This window comes from Mastigoproctus giganteus, chromosome 4, assembly GCF_048544385.1.
Source record: "Mastigoproctus giganteus isolate SK-2022 chromosome 4, ASM4854438v1, whole genome shotgun sequence".
Lineage (NCBI taxonomy): Eukaryota > Metazoa > Arthropoda > Arachnida > Uropygi > Thelyphonidae > Mastigoproctus > Mastigoproctus giganteus.
The window spans coordinates 54,615,129-54,627,910 of record NC_143578.1 but is presented as its reverse complement, the minus strand read 5'-3'; positions in this window follow the sequence as shown (position 1 = coordinate 54,627,910).

Here is a 12,782-nt window from a genome sequence, read left to right as displayed (position 1 = left end):
GGCAGAGTTATTTACCATCATCTTTAGTTCATTTAATAGCCCTTGGATATTTGAATACCAAAAGGTCAATTGGCAGTCCGACAGGTGTTGTAGAGATTTTCCCTTCATAGCTCAAGAACTGACACCCCATGGGATTGTTGGGAGGGGATTTCAATTTAAAAGCATACTGTAAGGATAACTGCTTATGTCAAAGAGACAGAGATAGTTCATTTGCTTCATTGTAGAGGCATTTGACAGGAGATGTGTGAAATGCTCCAATGGCAGTCCGGATGGCCTTGGGTCGACTGGATCTAAACATCAAAGTGCACTGTCTCTAGCAGAAGCATATACCTGAGAATCATAATCAAGTTTAGAATGGACAAGAGACCAGTAGAGCTGAAGTAGTGTAGAGCAATATGAATCCTACAGAGTTAAAAAAAAAAAGGGTTGGTTGATTGGTTGGTTTGGGTTTTATTAGTGCATTAGCAACTATGCTGACGAATATGTTGTAGAAATGTCAGCTTCTTGCCAAAATTAATCCTAGGAATTTGGCTTCTGCTTCCACTGGGATGCTGTTTTGCCCAAATCTTAATTTTGAATCAGGTTGAAGATTCTGTGTGCAAGAAAAGTACACACAAACTATCTTCTGAGACAAAAATCTGAACTCATTAGTTAATATCCACAATGTAAGGTGATCAGTGCCTTTATGCAGTTGCCTTTCAATGACTCTTATTTGCATGAATGACAAAATATAGTAAAATCATCAAATCAGAAGCCATTGAGGGCATTAAAGGCATTGTTTACCTTTAGTGAAAGTAATAAAATCTATTTTTATTGCAAAATTTGTGACATTTAGAACAGACCCATGTGGGACTCCGTCCTCTTGATAAAACACTTGAGAGAGTGTGGATCCTAAATGAACTTGAAATCAGTAATTAAAAAGAAGTTTTTAATAAAAATAGAATGATTAACTTAAGACCAAATTTATGGAGGTCTTGCAATATAACAAAGAAAACTGCTACCAAACATTCAAGATTTTATAAAACCATCACAGATGTATATTTCAAATATGATTGAATGATAAAAAATGGACCTGTTTTTTGGAAATCACACTCTGTCCTGGAAAGCACACCATTGGTTTGTAAATACACAACACAGCGGCAACTCCAAAGGCAGAATGCAGTGGTCCCACAGGAAATAGTAGTTGTTGGTGACTCAATTGTCAGGGAAACAGGGAACGTATTGTACAAAAAGGATAGATGGAACAGGACCAAGGTAGGTCTGCCGGGGCAAAGGTTGATGACATTGTAGAGCAGATATCATCTTTTAAGAGCACAAAAGGTGATATTGTTGTACACGTTGGCACAAATGATATTAAGAGTGGAAGACTGGTGAAATTACTTAACAAGTACAAGTCACTGTTGAAAAAACCATGAATTAGAGTTGAATTTAAAAGTGTCAGCAATTCTGCCCAGACACGATAGGAGGGAATATATGACAAGAGCCTTGTTGATCAATTCGGCCCTGGAAAGATTGTGCAAGGCTCAAGAGGTAGGATTTTTTTCAGCCTGATCTGTACTCATTAATGGGAGAGACTGCTTCTACAGGGATGGGATACACTTAAATAGAAAGGGTGCAAGAATATTTGCTGTTGCTATTGTGGCAGTGTTACATGGGTCAGAAAACTGCTGGCTTGGGGGGATACAAGGACTAATAGATTAACAGTAACAACTGGCAGAGGTGAAAGTGATTCTTGCACTACTTCTATTGGAATGAGCAGCAGAATGGAAAACAAGAAGCAGGGTATTTCAGAGACTGATTGGAGTCATGCGGTACAAGTAAACACATAGGTTGTGTTAAAGTAGCTAAGAATAGGAACAGGTGCAGGTATACTTCCATGTACACTAATTCTACAAGTTTGGTAAATAAATTAGATGAATTTGAGGCTTTGCTCAAAACATCAAAGGCAGATATTATTGGGATATCAGAGACATGGTGTCACACAGAAAAAAGGAATGCAGCACTAGAATCTGAGGAGTACAATGTGTACACAAAGAATAGACAGGATAGAAAGGGAGGAGGGGTTATGCTATTAATTTTTTTTTTTTTTTTTTTGGTTTGGTAGTTGTTGGCGCATCGGCTTCTGTGGCCATAGTGCACCTCCCAAGGTTTTTGCAGTACTTTGATCCAAGCCCGAGGCGGGAATCGAACCCGCGACCTTTGGGTTGCCCGGCAGGCACTTTACCCACCTGGCTAGCCCGGTCGGCATGCTATTAATTAAGAAACACATAAAATCCAATTAAGTGAAGCCAGTCGACATTGCTGAACAGTGCAGTGTCGAGTCAATTTGCTGTTACATAAGCACTGGAAGATCAAACTTGAGAGTAGGAGTGTGTTATAGGCCTAATGACTCTGATAAGTATGATAAGAAACTGTACAGGGAAATGGGGTGGGCCAGTAAATCAGAGAGTCTTATAATGGGGATTATCATTTCCCAGATATTGACTGGAATTTGTGGATTGGTCACTGACACACTAGCAAGGATTTTGTGGATGTATTGGATGGTTGTTTTCTACAGCAGCATGTTCGGGAGGCAATTAGAGGGAGTAATACTCTTGATCTGATTATCAGTAGTGATTCTTCATGCATTAAGAATTTGCAGATAAAGGAACGACTGGGTGGCAGTGATCACAGTGAGCTGAAGTGGGATTTACTCAAAGAGGTAACTACTATCAGGTGTAAAGAGAATCGGGGGTTTTGCTTTCGTAAAGGCAACTATGGTGGTCTGAGACAGTATTTAAATTCTACACGGTGGGACTAACTGATGATGTTACCAACAGCAAATTCAAAATGGGAAGCATTCAAAGAATTTATCTTGGAAGCTACTATGCTTAACATACCAACTAAGAAATACTGCTCAATGTTTAGGCCTAAATGGAGGTCAGATGAACTAATGAGACATATGGCAGAGAAGAAAAATGCATGGGATACATATAAATTAATGGGTGACATGGAAACCTATGATAGATATAAGCTGGTCTGTAACCAAGTCACAAAGAAGATTAGGCAGGCAAAGGCAGATTATGAGAAAACTTTGGCAAAGGATGCAAAGAAAAACAGCAAAGAGTTCTTTACCTATTTAAACTTTAAATGGAAAGGGATGAATCACATTGGTCCACTGGATATTGATGGTTCACTGTTGATGATCCTGCTAAGGTGGCTAACAAAATAAATGAGTATTTTGCATCTACATTCATACATGAGGAGTTATTCAGGGAGAGAAATGCCAGAGGTGAAGTAAACTCTGCCAGTGAGCTAGATGATTTTGTAATAACTGAGAGTAAAGTGGAGGTGAAATTGTTGAAGATAAAAATAAGTAAGGCACCTGGAGTGGATGGAATCTATCCAGTTATATTAAAGGAGGCGGCAAAGGAAGTAAGCAAACTCTTAGCCATAATTATGAGAGCTTCCCCGGACTCAGGGGAGATACCCATGGATTGGAGATGTGCAAATGTATCCCAATTCACAAAGGAGGATCAAAGGGCGACACAGGTAATTATAGACCTGTTAGTTTAACTTCTGTTCTGGAAAATGAATGGAGGAACTGGTTAAAGAAGCATTATTATTATTATTATTATTATTAGCTATATGGTGCAAGGAAGCCTGAGGCTTGTGCTGCACCAGCCAAAAAAAAAAAAAAAAAAAAAATTCCCCAGTTACCCTAAGAGAGAGAGAGAGACAAAAGGCAATTACCAAGAAAGAGAAGAATGATGATATCCAACTCAGGACCCTGGGTGTGCCAAACCTATGCTCACCAGATGTGAGCCCCTGGGGTTATTCTGGAGTCAGGTAATGTGATCAGATATAACAAAAAAAAGAAAAATATATATTAAGTTATTCCAAAGAATTGCGTTCTTTAACCTCATAACTCGACATGGCGCCTAGTAGACTCCACTTTGTGAGTGTATATATATTCTTCATTTATCCTAATTTCTTTTAACTACCATCTTTACTTATTTAATGAAAATCTATAAAACTTCACCTACAATGTCAGCAAGTATTTTTACAACCTTCAACCCATACTAAGGTACTATAGAGTCCAGTAACCTTTTTTGTGTAGGTTTACTATTAAAAAAATAATAAAATTTTCCATTTTTTAAAATCTTTCTCGGTTAATTATTTTGGGGCATGTCGATTACTCTGGCAATAGTGCACCAGTTCTTGTGACATGCTAATGCATTGGGGAAAAACCTTTCAAAGGTTTCAAGCCTATCCAGTTTGAGGGAAGGTAAAGGTTATTTTTGACAAGTTCAGGAAGGTTTCTCCAGCCTATCACTTTCCAGACATTCATTTGATCTTGGGTGTGAGTACAGAGATTGATAAACTTGAAGATTTAAATTAGTATTCATAAGCTAGGTTATGCAAGGAAGGAGACTTTTTTTCTGCATCAGCAAAAAAAATTAAAGGAAACAGAATATTCATAGTTATACCATTCCCACAAGATAACCATCCAATTTCCTCTTTTAACTTTAGCCAGACCCACTGCCTCCACCACATTGGGAGACAACTTATTCCAGTGTCTGACAACCCATAGGTGAACTTCATGAGATCCAATTTTCTGTTATTCCATGAGATTTTATATTTGTGCCCTCTGGCTCTTGCCTCATCTGTGAGAGAGAGCAGACCTTCCTCATTAATTTGACTCACTTCTCCTCAGTGCCTTATACACCTCAATCATATCCCCTCTTTAAATGCCTAGTTGTCAAACTTTGCAGACCACATCTCCTAAGTCATCCTTCATATGTGTGTCAATTTGCACCCATCACTGATCTAATCTTCCCTTTTTGAATCCTCTCCAGGAGTTATAACAGGAGCTTACTGTATCTGGAAATCTGTGCCGATTTCAGATTGGCTGGGAGTTCTAATGAACACTGAGGTTAGTGATTCACTAATGGAACCGCTTTTTATTTTAAAGTCAGAGGAAGGGATCAAGGCCTTGTCTGGCATTGATTACACTTTTCTCAAAGGACGAGGTGTCAGTAAGAGTAAAGGCTGCAAACTACATGACTTCCCAGTGTACCCTTGCTTGTTAAGATGTTTGTTGAAAAAAGAGTAATGAAAGCTAGAATAAGAGATTGCCAGGGTTTGGCAAGACAACAAGAAGAAAAGTTTGAAACTTATGCTTCTATTTTAAAGAAAGATGTTCCTAAAAAAATAAAGGAAACGGACACACATGTAGTGTTTATAAAAGTAGATAGAGATGATATAAGAACTAGTGAAGAGGTGGGAAAGAAAATACATGAAGAGATTAAACCTAGTATGAAAAAATATAAGGTTAAGAGGTCAAGAAAGATTAGAGATAGAGGAATGTTGTTAGAACTTGGAAATTACAGGATCATCTAGACAAAACTTCAGTTATAGCTCGGACACAGCATAGTTTTGTTAAGGGGATGTCTTGCCTGACCAATTTGGATACTGTGATGTGGTCACAAAGGAACTGGATGCAGGGAAAACTTTGATATCATATATTTGGATCTTAGAAAGTCTTTTGATACTGTTGCACATGGAAGACTGCTGCACAAATTGGAGCAGTGTGGCACTGGAGGCAAATTGCTGCTATGGATAAAGGGATAGTTGAGGGTTGTTATTTTGGTTTTTAGGAGCATTAGCAACTAAGGCCATATTGCTTCGGGATATGCGGTGGTCATTCCCTGACCTTTCCACATTCTCCGTATTTGGTGGTGACGGGCTTGAACCCCGGTCTAATCAAGAAGCGTGTGCTATGCACTGCTGCTCCTTCCCACCTGGCTACGGAGGCGCCGGATAGTTGAGGGGAGAAGACAGAGAGTGGTAATCAATGGACATTGCTCATCATGGACTAATGTTATTAGTGGAGTCCCTCAGGGTTCAGTGTTGGGTCCATTGTTGTTTTCTGTATTTATAAATGATATTGATAATGGTATATCAAGCTTAATGTCCAAGTTTGCAGGCGATACGAAGGGTAGAAGGGTTGTTAATGACACTAATGACAGTATACTGCTGGAAAAGAATCTAGAAAAGTTGAGCAGATGGGCTGAGAGATGGCAAATTAAGTTTAACATTGACAAATGTAAAATACTACATACAGGAAGCAGTAACCCCAAAGTAACGTATCAACTCTGTCGTACTACATAGACAATGGTAGAGAACAAAAAGGACCTGAGGTTAATTGTGCAGTCAGATATGAAGTTTTCTGAGCAGTGCAGACAGTCTGCAAGAGTAGCTCATGATGTCTTGTCAATTATATACAGGAATTTTTCTAGCAGGGATAAGGAGGTGATTATCCCCTTGTATAAGGCAATGGTCAGGGCACACCTTGAGTACTGTATACAGGTCTGGAGGCCTCATTTTTGAGCTGTTGGAATGAGTAAAGAGAAGGGCAATAAGATTAGTGAATGGAACAAAGGGTTGCTCTTACGAAGAAAGGCTTAAGTTTTGCAAATTACAGAGTCTGGAGACTCGGCACCTGCGAGGTGATTTGATTAAGGTGTATAAAGCCTTGAATGGTTTGTGCATGCTCAATGCTGATGGGATTTTTCCTCTTGCCCAGAATAATCACCTGAGTGGGCATATATTCAAATTGAGGAAAGACAGATGTAGGAGAGATTTGCAGAAGTTTGCCGTTAGCCAGAGGGTGGTTGGTTGGTGGAACAACTTCCATCCTTTGTTGTGGAAGTTGATAGTCTAAATAAATTTAAGGCTGAACTGGATGAACGGAGGGGTGAAATGGGAGCGTTTTTTTTTTTTTTTTTGGCTGATGCTGCATAAGCTTGCTTTCTTGCATCATATGCCTCGGCTAATGCAAATACTACATAAGACAAGTATTGATCATTCTTTCCAGGATCTTTCACAGACAGCTTGTCAGAGCAAAGGAACGATAGTTGCATGGACATTTAGAATTCTGTCCTGGCTTTTGGAAGGCAAGGACAATTGCTTTTCACCTGGAATAAGAAAATTCTTTCTAAAGAAAAATTCTATTAAATAAAATTAAAAGATGATCCTTAGATTGTGGAGAGAGGTGTTTTATCATTATAATGGATGTCCCTGGCCTAACAACACCTGCTCATGAGAGAATGAGTGCTGCACTTAACTCTTCCTGTGTAAAGAGCATGTTGTATGGTTCAAGCCCTTTTGAAGAGAAGTTTAATCAAAGTTTCTAATTTTTTTATTTTAGGGTCAAGAACTCTGAGAGAAATGACATTATTGCAGAGATTATTGCAAATGTTTCCTCTACAGTATTTGCAACTGTAGATGGATCTGCAGTTAGACATCCATTCTGTTCTAGGATCACCAAAGGGCATGGTCGATATTTTTCCTTCATTTTCTGAATCTTATCCCAGACTACTTTTGAGCTAGCAGCCTGGATTACAGAGGAGGTAAAATAGATCTAGGGGTTCCCTTTGGCTCTGACATCAGATATAGCATGCTTTGGCACATGCATGTTTAAAGGATATTAAATTTTCTGTAGTGGGATATCAATGAAATATTCCCGATGCCTTGTTTTTGGCTTTTCTTGCTGCTGTGCATTCCAAATTCCACCAAGGTTTTGGAAATGATGGAAACTGTGTAGATGTTTTTAGAATTGTGACTGCTGCTGCTGCATAGATAGTACCTTCTAAAAGTACATAACTGCATCATTGATGGGCTCCCGGATGTCTCTTGTGATGTCAAACATTGCCAGATGCTTTAAAGTGTTCCAGTCAGCCTTATCAAACTTCCACTGAAACATCCTTGATGGTTGATACGGTCATATTTTGATAAAAAGAGATATCACATGGAAGTGATCACTCCTATAGTGATTTTCTTCAACTTCTCATGTAAACAAAGGGAGGAGAAAATGGGAGCAGATAGAGAAATCGATGGTAGTAAATGTACAGTTAGGCATGTGGAGAAAGGTGTTTGTTCTCACATTTAGGGTAGAGAGCTCATTATTTCTGAGCATGCATTCTATTTTATGGCACCTTATCTGCACTACCCCTCTGGGGAAGTGTCAGTGTTGAATCCAGGGGGTGACAGGAGGTGAGTTTCATCCCTGGATTTATTGAAAACACAAATTCAATAAATTTATGCCAAATAAACAACACGAAAAATCACATCAACTAATGTGGTACTTGTTAGGTGGTATACGGTGAAAATAAATCAATAAAATTCAAAAGATATGAAATTTTCAAAATAATTAAATGGGCAATATTTCTGGCTGCACAAATTGTAACTAAAAGCTACTATTTCAAGTGTGGACATTTTCGTTTTATGGTTTTCAGGTTCCCTTTATTTTCACGTGAACCATCTCTTGATAGCGTTTCACACAAATGGTCTACTTGTGACTAATTCTTTTTTTGTATATCACAAACAAGATTGCAGGCAGCGAATAGGTGTGCCTGAATTGGTTTCTGGCAGATACTATTGTAATTGTAATTATAAAGTGTCCCACGGCTTTCAGGGGAGTCTGCAGCCACTAATTCAATCATCAGAAGTTTCGCTTTATGGTTTTCACATTCCCTTTATTTGTTTTTTTCACAGCAAGGGTCTACCTGTGGCTAATTCTTCCTTTGTATACCACAGACAAGACGGTTTTAGTCTCAGCCTATAAACGATGAACTTCATATCCTTTTTATTATAATATGCATCTGTACCGTAATATTGAAAGATTGCATGAAGATAAGCTTAGAGGGCCCGAATGAGTTATCGTAAAAAATAATAAATGAAGTGATTGATACACATGCAAAGAAGAATAGGATTATTACAATACAGTACTTGCATGTTTTATTACAATTTGTATACTTTTCTTTTTTTTTTGTAAATTTTGATCAGTGATTGTCAGTCGTGTGGTTTTTGTGAACTGACCATTAGTATTTAGATGTTAAATAATAAATATTTCCTTTTGTTTCCTATTTTGTTTTCTCATATTCTGTTATTATAGCATTCATGAATATGCATAATCTGTATATTTATATTTATGCATATACAGGGTGATTCACTACCAGTGCGACAAACTTGCAGGAGGTGTAGGGGGCACAAAGACGAATCGGAATCACATAGCATTGCAGGGTCTGAAATGCCTTCGTCATACGGTAGAGGACGTTGAATGGGAGGTCGTGTGAACAGCGATCCCGCTGGAAGTCGGCATTTGCGACCCGTTTCTGTTGAAGAAACCAAGTAGCAAAAGTCCTCCGGAGTGGATAATCCGCAGGCTCCAATGTTGGACGCATAAGATTAGTGAATGGTATGAACTCATTTGGTTTGTTGACAGTATCCTCCATACAGTGGATTGGGAAATACCCAATTGTTGGCCTATCGCTCGAGTACTCCTACTCGGATTGCCTTCTGCAAGACATAGGACATTCTCTTCATTGTCTGGCATCCTCGTCGTTTGCTCTCGATTCATGGTACCTCTCGCGAAACAACCAGTCTCACATAACCTTCTGTGCACACGTGCAAAAATCGTATGATTAGGAGCACGCCTGTGCGGGAATCGTTCCTGGTACAAGCGCAGAGCGGCGCGCCCGTTACAGTCCGCAGCTCCATACGCGAGGCGCATGTCGGCCAGTTCAACGTTTAAATACTCGTCCATCCTACTGCCTCGGGAACCGGTCTGCAAATGCTGACTTCCAGCGGGATCGCTGTTCACGCAACCTCCCGTTCAACGTCCTCTACCATATATGAAGGCATTTCGGACCCTACAATGCTATGTGATTCCGATTCGTCTTTGTACCCCCTACACCTCCTGCAAGTTTGTCGCACTGGTAGTGAATCACCCTATATATATATATATGCATAAATATGTTTGTAACATATACATATTATTGTACATGGTACAAACATATTGTACGTTACATTGGAGGCTTGAAGTGATGGAACCCATGTTTAGTCTCTAGAGCCAAGTTCCGGTCAACACTTCCCCATCTCTTCCATCATGCAGTATGCTTGATGACTTTTGAGGTTATGATGAACATCGTGGCGAGATCCAATATTCCTTACATTTCGAGGGTACAGCTCTAAAATGGTGTTCACAGGCCGGCCGCTAGTTAGTACACCGGACCGAACCTATTGGTAACTCTCTAGAAAGCTTCAGGATCAGCTAGTGTATAATCTTGCTACCTCTGCTCTGCCAGATAGTGACTGGAGGGAGTCTGAGTAGTGTGTATGCAGGGGGCATTGTCGAGGCCACGTTATGTCAAGGATCTGGGTATATTCTTACCATGTATACGCCATATCCAAAAATTTCATTACTTCATACAGCATGTCCCACCCACCTTTTCATACTATTGAATACACCATGAATTGTCAAACTAAAAAATCAAGTTTATCTGCAAAAAGATCTAAACCTCCCAAACACACTAATTCATTTCACAAATATACTTGGTCTCAACTCTAATCTCAACGAAGTCCATTTCCACTTGCAGTCTGCCAAACCCCATGTACTTTTTCTGACAGCATCTCAGTTATTGGTTGATTCAACTACTGCTCATCTCAGATTCCCAAATTATTCGCTATATCATTCCTTTCGACTCAAAGGTGGTACTTGTGCATATGTCCATTCTGATATTCCCTGTCAGAGACTTGGTAATTTCGAATCTTCTCTCTTCGATCTTCTCTGGCTTAAAATCTCTCTACCTCATTGTGTCAAATTCATCTGTTGTCTCTACCATTCTCCCAACTCCACTAATCTCTTGGAGCTCTTTGACTTCCTCTCTTTGCAACTTGACTTTCTCCAGTCCAACTTTCCTAACAGTGAGGTAATTTTCATTGGTGATTTTAATGTTTATAACTCCAGCTGGCTTCCGTTTTCTAGTCACACCGACCCAGCTGGTCGAGATGCTGAGGCTTCTGCAATTACTAATGACCTTGCACTGATTGTTCATTTACCTACAAGAATACTAGACAATCCTAATCATACAGCCAACATGCTTGATCTGTTTCTCACAAATAACCCTTCTAAGTACACGGTCAAAGTAAGAGATCCTTTAGGCACTTCAGATCACAATTTGGTGATTGTCCCTTCTCCAGTGGAGCCTTTATCTCATGGATATTTCGAACCTAATGTTGTAGGCACCTCCGTAGCCAGGTGGGAAGGAGCAACAGTGCGTAACACACGCTTCTTGATCAGACCGGGGTTCGAGCCTGTCACCACCAAATATGGAGGATGCGGAAAGGTCAGGGAATGACCACCGCATATCCCAGAGCAATATGGCCTTAGTTGCTAATGCTCCTAAAAATCAAATAACAAACAAACAAACAAACCTAATGTTGTTTGGCATTACAAGAATGCAAAATAGGATGACCTGCGAGATTTCTTTTCTTCTTTTTCTTGGTCGGATTACTGTTTCAAAACTTCTGATGTCAACATTTGCTCAGATCGTGTCGGTGAAATTATTCTTGCAGGAATGGAATCCTTTATCCCACACTCCACTTTAAAATCTCATCGTTTATCTAAACCTTGGTTTTCCAATAAATGTGCTAAGGCTGTTCAAGAGAAGAACATTGCATATCGTAATTGGCTTGTTTCTAATTCTTCAGTTTCATTTTCTGCCTACACCAAAGCTCACAACAATTGTAAAGCAGTTATTAATCAATCTAAACTAGAGTTTGAACAGGCTAAGAGTAGAAAACTTGCTTCTTGCCTTAATGGTAGCCGAGCATTCTGGTCTCTCGCCAAAGCTATTGGCCGAAACTTTTGTACATCTCTGCTCCCATCTCTGTCCAAACCAGATGGTTCTGTTGTCCCTTCAGCCAAGGATAAAGCTGACCTGCTAGCATCCCATTTTTCTTCCAACTCATGTATTAACGATCTTGGTAAAACACCTCCCAACATGCTCCATTCAATGCCTCCTGTGGTCTTCCATCAAAAGGATGTCAGAAGGATTTTGACGAATCTTGATGCTATGAAAGCTTCAGGTCCCAGTGGTATTTCTCCACTTGTTCTCAAAACCTGTGCTCCTGAACTTACTCCTATTCTTTGCCGCCTTTTTTTACTTTCTTATTCCAAAGGTGTATTACCTTCTGCTTGGAAATTTTCTCATATCCAGCCAGTTCCTAAAAAGGGTGACAAATCCCTCCCATCCAATTATTGTCCCATTGCAATTACTTCTATTATTTCTAAAGTAATGGAGAAATCAATTAACCGCCAACTCTTAAACTACCTAGAAACCTTCCGTGATCAATAATCGCTAGTATGGATTCCATCAGTGTCAATCCACTGGTGATATTCTGGCTTATGTTACCCATTTATGGACTAATTCGATGGAAAGGTTCGGTGAAACACAAGTAGTTGCTCTTGACATCTCAAAGACTTTCCATCGTGTTTGGCATAAAGGTCTTCTAAATAAGCTTCCATCTTTTGGTTTGCCAACTGTTTTTTATAATTGGATATCCAGTTTTCTTTCTGACCGCTCACTGAGGGTGATAGTAGATGGCTCTCTGTCTTCTAACTTCTCCACTAATGCCAGTGTCCCCCAAGGTTCAGTTCTTTCCCCCCACAATTTTCCTCTTGTATAATAATGACCTTCTTCCATTGACTGAAAATACTATCCATAGTTTTGCCGATGATAGCACATTGCATTCCACTTTCCATTTTGAGAAATCTTGTCCTACTCAATCAGCTTCAACTTCTCGAAAATCTGCTACCAATTCCTTAAATGCCGATCTTCAGGTAATTCTCCACTGGGGCAAAGACAACTTAGTTGATTTCAACCCTTCTAAAACTCAATCTTGTCTTATATCTCGCAAAAAGGATTCTTCTGCTCCTATGCTTATCTTTGGTGACA